Here is a 13,653-nt window from a genome sequence, read left to right as displayed (position 1 = left end):
AGATTTGAGGGTGCTGCCTGTTCCGTACTCCTCCTACTCCTCATCCTGCCTTTTAGGGGTACAAAAAATAGTAATTGGGGCCTAGTGTGGTTCTGTACGTCTGAGATATATACACTTTTTTGATAATATTTTCTATTCCGCTATTCAATAAAAACCTTTGGGTATAAACAATTAAATTGCGGGATAGTCTGTGTTGGTACGTGTGAGATACACCTTTCCAATTTTTGGGGTTCATCTCATACTTCTGAAGATTTGAGGGTGCTGCCTGTTCCGTACTCCTCCTACTCCTCATCCTGCCTTTTAGGGTACAAAAAATAGAAATTGGGGCCTAGTGTGGTTCTGTACGTCTGAGATACATACACTTTTTTGATAATATTTTCTATTCCGCTATTCAATAAAAACCTTTGGGTATAAACAATTAAATTGCCGGATAGTCTGTGTTGGTACGTGTGAGATACACCTTTCCAATTTTTGAGGTTCATCTCATACTTCTGAAAATTTTGAGGGTGCTGCCTGTTCCAAACTCCTCCTACTCCTCATCCTGCCTTTTAGGGTACAAAAAATAGAAATTGGGGCCTAGTGTGGTTCTGTACGTCTGAGATACATACACTTTTTTGATAATATTTTCTATTCCGCTATTCAATAAAAACCTTTGGGTATAAACAATTAAATTGCCGGATAGTCTGTGTTGGTACGTGTGAGATACACCTTTCCAATTTTTGGGGTTCATCTCATACTTCTGAAGATTTGAGGGTGCTGCCTGTTCCAAACTCCTCCTACTCCTCATCCTGCCTTTTAAGGGTACAAAAAATAGTAATTGGGGCCTAGTGTGGTTCTGTACGTCTGAGATACATACACTTTTTTGATAATATTTTCTATTCCGCTATTCAATAAAAACCTTTGGGTATAAACAATTAAATTGCGGGATAGTCTGTGTTGGTACGTGTGAGATACACCTTTCCAATTTTTGGGGTTCATCTCATACTTCTGAAGATTTGAGAGTGCTGCCTGTTCCAAACTCCTCCTACTCCTCATCCTGCCTTTAGGGGTACAAAAAATAGTAATTGGGGCCTAGTGCGGTTCTGTACGTGTGAGATACATACACTTTTTTTGATAATATTTTCTATTCCACTATTCAATAAAAACCTTTGGGTATAAATAATTAAATTGCGGGATAGTCTGTGTTGGTACGTGTGAGATACACCTTTCCAATTTTTGGGGTTCATCTCATACTTCTGAAGATTTGAGGGTGCTGCCTGTTCCGTACTCCTCCTACTCCTCATCCTGCCTTTAGGGGTACAAAAAATAGTAATTGGGGCCTAGTGTTGTTCTGTACGTGTGAGATACATACACTTTTTTTGATAATATTTCTATTCCGCTATTCAATAAAAACCTTTGGGTATAAACAATTAAATTGCGGGATAGTCTGTGTTGGTACGTGTGAGATACACCTTTCCAATTTTTGGGGTTCATCTCATACTTCTGAGGATTTGAGGGTGCTGCCTGTTCCAAACTCCTCCTACTCCTCATCCTGCCTTTTAGGGGTACAAAAAATAGTAATTGGGGCCTAGTGTGGTTCTGTACGTCTGAGATACATACACTTTTTTGATAATATTTTCTATTCCGCTATTCAATAAAAACCTTTGGGTATAAACAATTAAATTGTGGGATAGTCTGTGTTGGTACGTGTGAGATACACCTTTCCAATTTTTGGGGTTCATCTCATACTTCTGAAGATTTGAGGGTGCTGCCTGTTCCAAACTCCTCCTTCTCCTCATCCTGCCTTTTAGGGGTACAAAAAATAGTAATTGGGGCCTAGTGTGGTTCTGTACGTCTGAGATACATACACTTTTTTGATAATATTTTCTATTCTGCTATTCAATAAAAACCTTTGGGTATAAACAATTAAATTGCGGGATAGTCTGTGTTGGTACGTGTGAGATACACCTTTCCAATTTTTGGGGTTCATCTCATACTTCTGAAGATTTGAGAGTGCTGCCTGTTCCAAACTCCTCCTACTCCTCATCCTGCCTTTAGGGGTACAAAAAATAGTAATTGGGGCCTAGTGCGGTTCTGTACGTGTGAGATACATACACTTTTTTTGATAATATTTTCTATTCCGCTATTCAATAAAAACCTTTGGGTATAAATAATTAAATTGCGGCATAGTCTGTGTTGGTACGTGTGAGATACACCTTTCCAATTTTTGGGGTTCATCTCATACTTCTGAAGATTTGAGGGTGCTGCCTGTTCCGTACTCCTCCTACTCCTCATCCTGCCTTTTAGGGGTACAAAAAATAGTAATTGGGGCCTAGTGTGGTTCTGTACGTCTGAGATATATACACTTTTTTGATAATATTTTCTATTCCGCTATTCAATAAAAACCTTTGGGTATAAACAATTAAATTGCGGGATAGTCTGTGTTGGTACGTGTGAGATACACCTTTCCAATTTTTGGGGTTCATCTCATACTTCTGAAGATTTGAGGGTGCTGCCTGTTCCGTACTCCTCCTACTCCTCATCCTGCCTTTTAGGGTACAAAAAATAGAAATTGGGGCCTAGTGTGGTTCTGTACGTCTGAGATACATACACTTTTTTGATAATATTTTCTATTCCGCTATTCAATAAAAACCTTTGGGTATAAACAATTAAATTGCCGGATAGTCTGTGTTGGTACGTGTGAGATACACCTTTCCAATTTTTGAGGTTCATCTCATACTTCTGAAAATTTTGAGGGTGCTGCCTGTTCCAAACTCCTCCTACTCCTCATCCTGCCTTTTAGGGGTACAAAAAATAGTAATTGGGGCCTAGTGTGGTTCTGTACGTCTGAGATACATACACTTTTTTGATAATATTTTCTATTCCGCTATTCAATAAAAACCTTTGGGTATAAACAATTAAATTGCGGGATAGTCTGTGTTGGTACGTGTGAGATACACCTTTCCAATTTTTGGGGTTCATCTCATACTTCTGAAGATTTGAGGGTGCTGCCTGTTCCAAACTCCTCCAACTCCTCATCCTGCCTTTTAGGGGTACAAAAAATAGTAATTGGGGCCTAGTGTGGTTCTGTACGTCTGAGATACATACACTTTTTGATAATATTTTCTATTCCGCTATTCTAAAAAACCTTTGGGTATAAACAATTAAATTGCGGGATAGTCTGTGTTGGTACGTGTGAGATACACCTTTCCAATTTTTGGGGTTCATCTCATACTTCTGAAGATTTGAGGGTGCTGCATGTTCCAAACTCCTCCTACTCCTCATCCTGCCTTTTAGGGGTACAAAAAATAGTAATTGGGGCCTAGTGTGGTTCTGTACGTCTGAGATACATACACTTTTTTGATAATATTTTCTATTCCGCTATTCAATAAAAACCTTTGGGTATAAACAATTAAATTGCGGGATAGTCTGTGTTGGTACGTGTGAGATACACCTTTCCAATTTTTGGGGTTCATCTCATACTTCTGAAGATTTGAGAGTGCTGCCTGTTCCAAACTCCTCCTACTCCTCATCCTGCCTTTAGGGGTACAAAAAATAGTAATTGGGGCCTAGTGTGGTTCTGTACGTGTGAGATACATACACTTTTTTTGATAATATTTTCTATTCCGCTATTCAATAAAAACCTTTGGGTATAAATAATTAAATTGCGGCATAGTCTGTGTTGGTACGTGTGAGATACACCTTTCCAATTTTTGGGGTTCATCTCATACTTCTGAAGATTTGAGGGTGCTGCCTGTTCCAAACTCCTCCTACTCCTCATCCTGCCTTTTAGGGGTACAAAAAATAGTAATTGGGGCCTAGTGTGGTTCTGTACGTGTGAGATACATACACTTTTTTTGATAATATATTCTATTCTGCTATTCAATAAAAACCTTTGGGTATAAACAATAAAATTGCGGGATGGTCTGTGTTGGTACGTGTGAGATACACCTTTCCAATTTTTGGGGTTCATCTCATACTTCTGAAGATTTGAGGGTGCTGCCTGTTCCAAACTCCTCCTACTCCTCATCCTGCCTTTTAGGGGTACAAAAAATAGTAATTGGGGCCTAGTGTGGTTCTGTACGTCTGAGATACATACACTTTTTGATAATATTTTCTATTCCGCTATTCAATAAAAACCTTTGGGTATAAACAATTAAATTGCGGGATAGTCTGTGTTGGTACGTGTGAGATACACCTTTCCAATTTTTGGGGTTCATCTCATACTTCTGAAGATTTGAGGGTGCTGCTTGTTCCAAACTCCTCCTACTCCTCATCCTACCTAGTCTGTGTTGGTACGTGTGAGATACACCTTTCCAATTTTTGGGGTTCATCTCATACTTCTGAAGATTTGAGGGTGCTGCCTGTTCCAAACTCCTCCTACTCCTCATCCTGCCTTTTAGGGGTACAAAAAATAGTAATTGGGGCCTAGTGTGGTTCTGTACGTCTGAGATACATACACTTTTTTGATAATATTTTCTATTCCGCTATTCAATAAAAACCTTTGGGTATAAACAATTAAATTGCGGGATAGTCTGTGTTGGTACGTGTGAGATACACCTTTCCAATTTTTGGGGTTCATCTCATACTTCTGAAGATTTGAGAGTGCTGCCTGTTCCAAACTCCTCCTACTCCTCATCCTGCCTTTAGGGGTACAAAAAATAGTAATTGGGGCCTAGTGTGGTTCTGTACGTGTGAGATACATACACTTTTTTTGATAATATTTTCTATTCCGCTATTCAATAAAAACCTTTGGGTATAAATAATTAAATTGCGGCATAGTCTGTGTTGGTACGTGTGAGATACACCTTTCCAATTTTTGGGGTTCATCTCATACTTCTGAAGATTTGAGGGTGCTGCCTGTTCCAAACTCCTCCTACTCCTCATCCTGCCTTTTAGGGGTACAAAAAATAGTAATTGGGGCCTAGTGTGGTTCTGTACGTCTGAGATACATACACTTTTTGATAATATTTTCTATTCCGCTATTCAATAAAAACCTTTGGGTATAAACAATTAAATTGCGGGATAGTCTGTGTTGGTACGTGTGAGATACACCTTTCCAATTTTTGGGGTTCATCTCATACTTCTGAAGATTTGAGGGTGCTGCTTGTTCCAAACTCCTCCTACTCCTCATCCTACCTTTAAGGGGTACAAAAAATAGTAATTGGGGCCTAGTGTGGTTCTGTACGTCTGAGATACATACACTTTTTTGATAATATTTTCTATTCCGCTATTCAATAAAAACCTTTGGGTATAAACAATTAAATTGCGGGATAGTCTGTGTTGGTACGTGTGAGATACTCCTTTCCAATTTTTGGGGTTCATCTCATACTTCTGAAGATTTGAGGGTGCTGCCTGTTCCAAACTCCTCCAACTCCTCATCCTGCCTTTTAGGGGTACAAAAAATAGTAAATGGGGCCTAGTGTTGTTCTGTACGTGTGAGATACATACACTTTTTTTGATAATATTTCTATTCCGCTATTCAATAAAAACCTTTGGGTATAAACAATAAAATTGCGGGATAGTCTGTGTTGGTACGTGTGAGATACACCTTTCCAATTTTTGGGGTTTATCTCATACTTCTGAAGATTTGAGGGTGCTGCCTGTTCCGTACTCCTCCTACTCCTCATCCTGCCTTTTAGGGGTACAAAAAATAGTAATTGGGGCCTAGTGTGGTTCTGTACGTCTGAGATATATACACTTTTTTGATAATATTTTCTATTCCGCTATTCAATAAAAACCTTTGGGTATAAACAATTAAATTGCGGGATAGTCTGTGTTGGTACGTGTGAGATACAACTTTCCAATTTTTGGGGTTCATCTCATACTTCTGAAGATTTGAGGGTGCTGCCTGTTCCGTACTCCTCCTACTCCTCATCCTGCCTTTTAGGGTACAAAAAATAGAAATTGGGGCCTAGTGTGGTTCTGTACGTCTGAGATACATACACTTTTTTGATAATATTTTCTATTCCGCTATTCAATAAAAACCTTTGGGTATAAACAATTAAATTGCCGGATAGTCTGTGTTGGTACGTGTGAGATACACCTTTCCAATTTTTGAGGTTCATCTCATACTTCTGAAAATTTTGAGGGTGCTGCCTGTTCCAAACTCCTCCTACTCCTCATCCTGCCTTTTAGGGGTACAAAAAATAGTAATTGGGGCCTAGTGTGGTTCTGTACGTCTGAGATACATACACTTTTTTGATAATATTTTCTATTCCGCTATTCAATAAAAACCTTTGGGTATAAACAATTAAATTGCGGGATAGTCTGTGTTGGTACGTGTGAGATACACCTTTCCAATTTTTGGGGTTCATCTCATACTTCTGAAGATTTGAGGGTGCTGCCTGTTCCAAACTCCTCCAACTCCTCATCCTGCCTTTTAGGGGTACAAAAAATAGTAATTGGGGCCTAGTGTGGTTCTGTACGTCTGAGATACATACACTTTTTGATAATATTTTCTATTCCGCTATTCTAAAAAACCTTTGGGTATAAACAATTAAATTGCGGGATAGTCTGTGTTGGTACGTGTGAGATACACCTTTCCAATTTTTGGGGTTCATCTCATACTTCTGAAGATTTGAGGGTGCTGCATGTTCCAAACTCCTCCTACTCCTCATCCTGCCTTTTAGGGGTACAAAAAATAGTAATTGGGGCCTAGTGTGGTTCTGTACGTCTGAGATACATACACTTTTTTGATAATATTTTCTATTCCGCTATTCAATAAAAACCTTTGGGTATAAACAATTAAATTGCGGGATAGTCTGTGTTGGTACGTGTGAGATACACCTTTCCAATTTTTGGGGTTCATCTCATACTTCTGAAGATTTGAGAGTGCTGCCTGTTCCAAACTCCTCCTACTCCTCATCCTGCCTTTAGGGGTACAAAAAATAGTAATTGGGGCCTAGTGTGGTTCTGTACGTGTGAGATACATACACTTTTTTTGATAATATTTTCTATTCCGCTATTCAATAAAAACCTTTGGGTATAAATAATTAAATTGCGGCATAGTCTGTGTTGGTACGTGTGAGATACACCTTTCCAATTTTTGGGGTTCATCTCATACTTCTGAAGATTTGAGGGTGCTGCCTGTTCCAAACTCCTCCTACTCCTCATCCTGCCTTTTAGGGGTACAAAAAATAGTAATTGGGGCCTAGTGTGGTTCTGTACGTGTGAGATACATACACTTTTTTTGATAATATATTCTATTCTGCTATTCAATAAAAACCTTTGGGTATAAACAATAAAATTGCGGGATAGTCTGTGTTGGTACGTGTGAGATACACCTTTCCAATTTTTGGGGTTCATCTCATACTTCTGAAGATTTGAGGGTGCTGCCTGTTCCAAACTCCTCCTACTCCTCATCCTGCCTTTTAGGGGTACAAAAAATAGTAATTGGGGCCTAGTGTGGTTCTGTACGTCTGAGATACATACACTTTTTGATAATATTTTCTATTCCGCTATTCAATAAAAACCTTTGGGTATAAACAATTAAATTGCGGGATAGTCTGTGTTGGTACGTGTGAGATACACCTTTCCAATTTTTGGGGTTCATCTCATACTTCTGAAGATTTGAGGGTGCTGCTTGTTCCAAACTCCTCCTACTCCTCATCCTACCTAGTCTGTGTTGGTACGTGTGAGATACACCTTTCCAATTTTTGGGGTTCATCTCATACTTCTGAAGATTTGAGGGTGCTGCCTGTTCCAAACTCCTCCTACTCCTCATCCTGCCTTTTAGGGGTACAAAAAATAGTAATTGGGGCCTAGTGTGGTTCTGTACGTCTGAGATACATACACTTTTTTGATAATATTTTCTATTCCGCTATTCAATAAAAACCTTTGGGTATAAACAATTAAATTGCGGGATAGTCTGTGTTGGTACGTGTGAGATACACCTTTCCAATTTTTGGGGTTCATCTCATACTTCTGAAGATTTGAGAGTGCTGCCTGTTCCAAACTCCTCCTACTCCTCATCCTGCCTTTAGGGGTACAAAAAATAGTAATTGGGGCCTAGTGTGGTTCTGTACGTGTGAGATACATACACTTTTTTTGATAATATTTTCTATTCCGCTATTCAATAAAAACCTTTGGGTATAAATAATTAAATTGCGGCATAGTCTGTGTTGGTACGTGTGAGATACACCTTTCCAATTTTTGGGGTTCATCTCATACTTCTGAAGATTTGAGGGTGCTGCCTGTTCCAAACTCCTCCTACTCCTCATCCTGCCTTTTAGGGGTACAAAAAATAGTAATTGGGGCCTAGTGTGGTTCTGTACGTCTGAGATACATACACTTTTTGATAATATTTTCTATTCCGCTATTCAATAAAAACCTTTGGGTATAAACAATTAAATTGCGGGATAGTCTGTGTTGGTACGTGTGAGATACACCTTTCCAATTTTTGGGGTTCATCTCATACTTCTGAAGATTTGAGGGTGCTGCCTGTTCCAAACTCCTCCAACTCCTCATCCTGCCTTTTAGGGGTACAAAAAATAGTAATTGGGGCCTAGTGTGGTTCTGTACGTCTGAGATACATACACTTTTTGATAATATTTTCTATTCCGCTATTCTGAAAAACCTTTGGGTATAAACAATTAAATTGCGGGATAGTCTGTGTTGGTACGTGTGAGATACACCTTTCCAATTTTTGGGGTTCATCTCATACTTCTGAAGATTTGAGGGTGCTGCCTGTTCCGAACTCCTCCTACTCCTCATCCTGCCTTTGGGGGTACAAAAATAGTAATTGTGGCCTAGTCAGGTTCTGTACGTGTGAGATACATACACTTTTTTTGATAATATTTTCTATTCCGCTATTCAATAAAAAACTTTGGGTATAAACAATTAAATTGCGGGATAGTCTGTGTTGGTACGTGTGAGATACACCTTTCCAATTTTTGGGGCGCATCTCATACTGCCGAGGATTTGAAGGTGCTTCAGTCTGCCTCCTGCCTGTTCCGAACTCCTCCTACTCCTCATCCTGCCTTTAGGGTACAAAAAATTGTAATTGGGGCCTAGTTTGTGTTTGTACGTGTGAGATACACCGTTTTGGAAAATTTGTCCTATTCCGCTATTCAATATACACCCTGTTTGAGTGTAAAAAATTAAATTGCGGGATGGTCTGTATCGGTACATGTGAGATACACCTTTTTAAATTTGTTTGGCGCATCTCCTTCTACCGCCGAGGATTGCAGGGCGCTTCAGTTTGCCTCCTGTTCCCAACTCCTCCTACTCCTCTTCCTCATCCTGCCTTTAGGGTACAAAGAATTGGAATCGGGGCCTAGTCTGTGTTTGTACGTGTGAGATACACTGTATTATAAAATTTTTCCTATTTCGCTATTCAATATACACCCTTTTGGAGTGTAAAAAATTAAATTACAGCATAGTCTGTATCGGTATGTGTGAGATACACCTTTTAAATTTGTTTGGCGCATCTCCTTCCACCGACAAGGATTGCAGGGCGCTTCAGTTTGCCTCCTGTTCCCAACTCCTCCTACTCCTCTTCCTCATCCTGCCTTTAGGGTACAAAAAATTGTAAACGGGGCCTAGTCTGTGTTTGTACGTGTGAGATACACCGTATTATAACATTTATCCTATTCCACTATTCAATATACACCCTTTTGGAGTGTAAAAAATTAAATTACGGCATAGTCTGTATCGGTACGTGTGAGATACACCTTTTAAATTTGTTTGGCGCATCTCCTTCCACCGCCAAGGATTGCAGGGGTTTCAGTTTGCCTTCCTGTTCCCAACTCCTCCTACTCCTCTTCCTCATCCTCCCTTTAGGGTACAAAAAATTTTAATCGGGGCCTAGTCTGTGTTTGTACGTGTGAGATACACCGTTTTTTATCCTATTCCGCTATTCAATATACACCCTTTTGGGGTAAAAAACATTAAATTGCGGCATAGTTTGCATATTTGACTGTGAGATACACCCGTGCGATACTGTTGTTGTTTTGTTCCGCTATTCAATAAAAACCTTTCTAGGGCAAGATCTTAAATTACAGAAATATGAGGAGACCGTCAAATAGGGGCCGTGGCCTGGGTCGTGGTGCTGCTGGTAGAGCTCCTGTTGTAAGGAGAGGACGTGGTTGATCTGTGCCAGCTACACGCACAAGTGAAACACCTTCCTCAAGTGTTAGTAGGTGACAGAACCTGCATCAGTATTTGGTAGGGCATCATACGCCTCTAGAAGTGATGATGCCAGAACACGTAGAGGCGATAGTAGATTGGTTTGCTGCTGACGGTGCCTCCAGTTCCTTCACATTGTCTCCCACCCAGTCTTCTGCAGAAAGGTCAGAGTTGGCACCTGCAGCCGATGTCCAACCGTCTTTCACCTCACCCCCTTGCAAATCAGGCAAGCAGTCTGAGCCCCAAGCCATACAGCAGTCTCTTCTTCTTTTTGAGGACTCTGTCAGCAGGGTTTCCCAGGGCCATCCACCTAGCCCTGCCCCAGAAGTGGAAGAGATTGAGTGCAGCGATGCCCAACCACTTATTTCTCAAGATGAGTACATGCAAGGACCATCGCAGCATGTCTCCGATGATGACGAAACGCAGGTGCCAACTGCTGCGGCACTCAGAATTGTGGAGACCGACAAGGAGGGCAGGGGTGAAGACTGGGTGGAAGATGATGTGGAGGACGATGAGGTCCTCGACCCCACATGGAATGAAGGTCATGCAGGTGACCTGAGTAGTTTGGAGGAAGAGGCGGTGGTCGCACAGAGCCACCAACACAGCAGAAGAGGGAGCAGGGTGCAGAAGCGGAGCGGCCGTGCCCTAGACACTACGCCTGCTACTGCCCAACGCAGCAAGGGAACGAGCGCACCAAAGTCAGCTCAAAGGAGTTCTCTAGCGTGGAAGTTCTTTAGAAAATGTGCTGATGACAGGACACGAGTGGTTTGCACCCTGTGCAATCAGAGCCTGAAGCGAGGCATAAACCTTCTCAACCTAGGGGGCGTGCCCAGAAGTAGCCATGTGAGTGTGCTCTGCGAGGCTCTCTGCTGTGCCGCGCACCTTTCCCCGCTCGAGCTACCAAAGATGCCGAAGCCAGTGTAGCTAGTAAGGAGGGTTAGCGGACTACTAACCCGTGGACAAGCCGCTCTCGCAACAAGGTCCCACGGAGTAGGTGGAGAAAGGAGGTAGCGGTGTGACGCGGGACAGGAGAAGCGGAACGGCGGGTCTTCCCGCAAGTTCGGTATACGCTGAAGGACACCGTCACCCGCCCCGCTGCTTCCACCAGCTCTGCCCGGTTAGTGAAGGGACCCGGAAGTGTAAGAGGGAAATCACTAGATCGGGAAAGTCTCGTCGGCTGGATCGGCCAGGTACCATACCATCAGCAGAGAGGAGTGAAGTGGAGCCGCGGGGTTATTTACCGCGGCGGACCCTAGGAAGAACTTGGAGGGGTCCACAGGGGGGACTGCATTACCCTGACTGCCACAACTCCTCTAAAACCCCGGCAATCCCGTCTGAAAGGCTGCACCATTAAAAGGATAAGGAGAGCAGCAGTCTTTCAGGCAAAGAACCGTAAAAAGGAGAACTATTGCAGAGGACAGGAGTAATAGATGGGAAAGTGAATTGTTATTTTCTGGAGTCGAGGTGGCTCAGAAAGGGGGAGAAGGGGAAGTATGGGAGAGCTGGGGGGAGAGGGAAGGTGTATTTAAGCATCCCCACCCCCTGCCTGCTGTAGCTGGGGGGAGGGGGGGAGGAGGGGGAGGGAGGAGGAGAGAAGATTTTCCCTTTTTTTTTTTTTTTTCTTTTTTGTGTAAATTGTCTAACACGAATGGGGGATTTTTAAAGATAAGAGGTAGGCGGGGTGTTTGTTTAATTTTTTTTTTTTTTTTTGTAGAACACTAAAGTAGGAGAATGTATCTCCTTCTAATTTTCATAAACACGGGTGAGGGATTTTTAGAGATAAGAGGGAATTTTCCCTTTTTGCTATCGTTGATTAGTTAGTGACCCACGGCCGGCGATGGAGGACTTAAAAATTGTCTCATATAATGTTAAAGGGTTAAACGTACCAGAAAAAAGACATATGCTAGTAGCGGATCTAAGACGTTTACGCACCAGTGTTGCATTCATACAGGAGACACATTTCAGGACAGATAAACTACCCTTTCTAAAAAATAAACACTTACCATATGCATATCACTCTACGTACCCAAAATCGAAGTCACGTGGGGTTTCCATACTAATAGCAAATGCGATCCCATGGACCCTTCAAGATAGCGTTCAGGACCCTGAGGGGAGGTTTTTATTTGTTAAAGGACTAATTGGCGAAACACAAGTAACAATGGCAACGGTGTATGCACCAAATAACCGACAAGACAGGTTTATATCTAGAACTTTAGGTGAACTTGTAAATTTTACAGAAGGCCAATTAATTACGGTTGGGGACTTTAATGTACCTATGTCACCAACAATAGATGCTTCATCAGGGTCCTCAACACTTACAGTTGGAATGAATAAACGGATTTTAAAGGCTCTACATAAAGCCCAACTGATAGAGGTATGGCGCCTACAACATTCATCTGAAAAGGAATACACATTTTACTCAACACCACACAGGAACTATTCCAGAATAGATTTTTTCTTTATACCTCATGTTCAGCTACAGGCAGTGAAAGAAACCGGAATAGACAGTATTACTTGGTCTGATCATGCACCGATAACGCTAATATATAGCCTAGGAACAAACCCTACTCAGAAGGGGAACATTTGGAGGCTAAATGAGAGTTTGCTACAGAGAGAGGAGATATTAAAAGAAGTAGAGGAAGAGATGAAAGCTTTTTTCGAGATAAATTACCTGCCTAGCTGTAATACAGGAACGTTATGGGAGACCCACAAGACAGTAGTCAGAGGCATCTTTATCAAACATGGAACACGCATTAAAAGGGAAAGGAACAAACAGTTGTTACATCTCTTGGAAAGACTTAGAATTTTAGAGACAGAGCATAAACAAAGCACAGCAGATAAAACAATAGCAGAGTTAAAGTTAGTTAGAAAACAAATAACGGACTTGCTGCAGTATAAAGCGAAGGCTGCTATACAAAAAGGGCATAAGTTAAACTATGAATCAGGTAACAAATGTGGAAAAGCGCTGGCTAGATCCATACAAAGGCAGAAATCAAGGTCATATATACCCCACATTATTACAGCAAAAGGTATTAAGAAATCTTTACCAGCACAAATATTAGAGGAATTCGAAAATTATTATACTGCATTATACAATTTAAAAGAAACATCGCCTAGGCAAAAAGATATGGAAAGTTACTTAGCTCAATCGCAATTGCCTAAATTAAAGGAGGAAGATCGAGAGTATCTAGAGACTAGGATTACCATAGAAGAGATACAACAAACACTAAAAACAATGAAACAGGGGAAGGCACCCGGACCTGATGGTCTGACAACATGCTATTACCAGACATTGATCCATATTTTAGGTCCCTATATGGAAAAATTATATAATGCAACAGATTTAGATGGTAAGCTGACCAGGGACACTCTTACAGCTCATATTTCACTAATATTAAAAGAAGGCAAGGACCCTGCACAATGTAGCAGCTATAGACCTATATCCTTGTTAAATGTGGATTTAAAGCTGTATACTAAAATTTTAGCAAATAGACTAGCAAGATTCCTCCCAAGCATAGTCCAGTTAGACCAGGTAGGCTTCATAAG

This window comes from Pelophylax lessonae (genome assembly GCF_965119305.1).
Source record: "Pelophylax lessonae genome assembly, chromosome: 7".
Classification (NCBI taxonomy): Eukaryota; Metazoa; Chordata; class Amphibia; order Anura; family Ranidae; genus Pelophylax; species Pelophylax lessonae.
Note: the sequence above shows the minus strand (reverse complement) of the source record.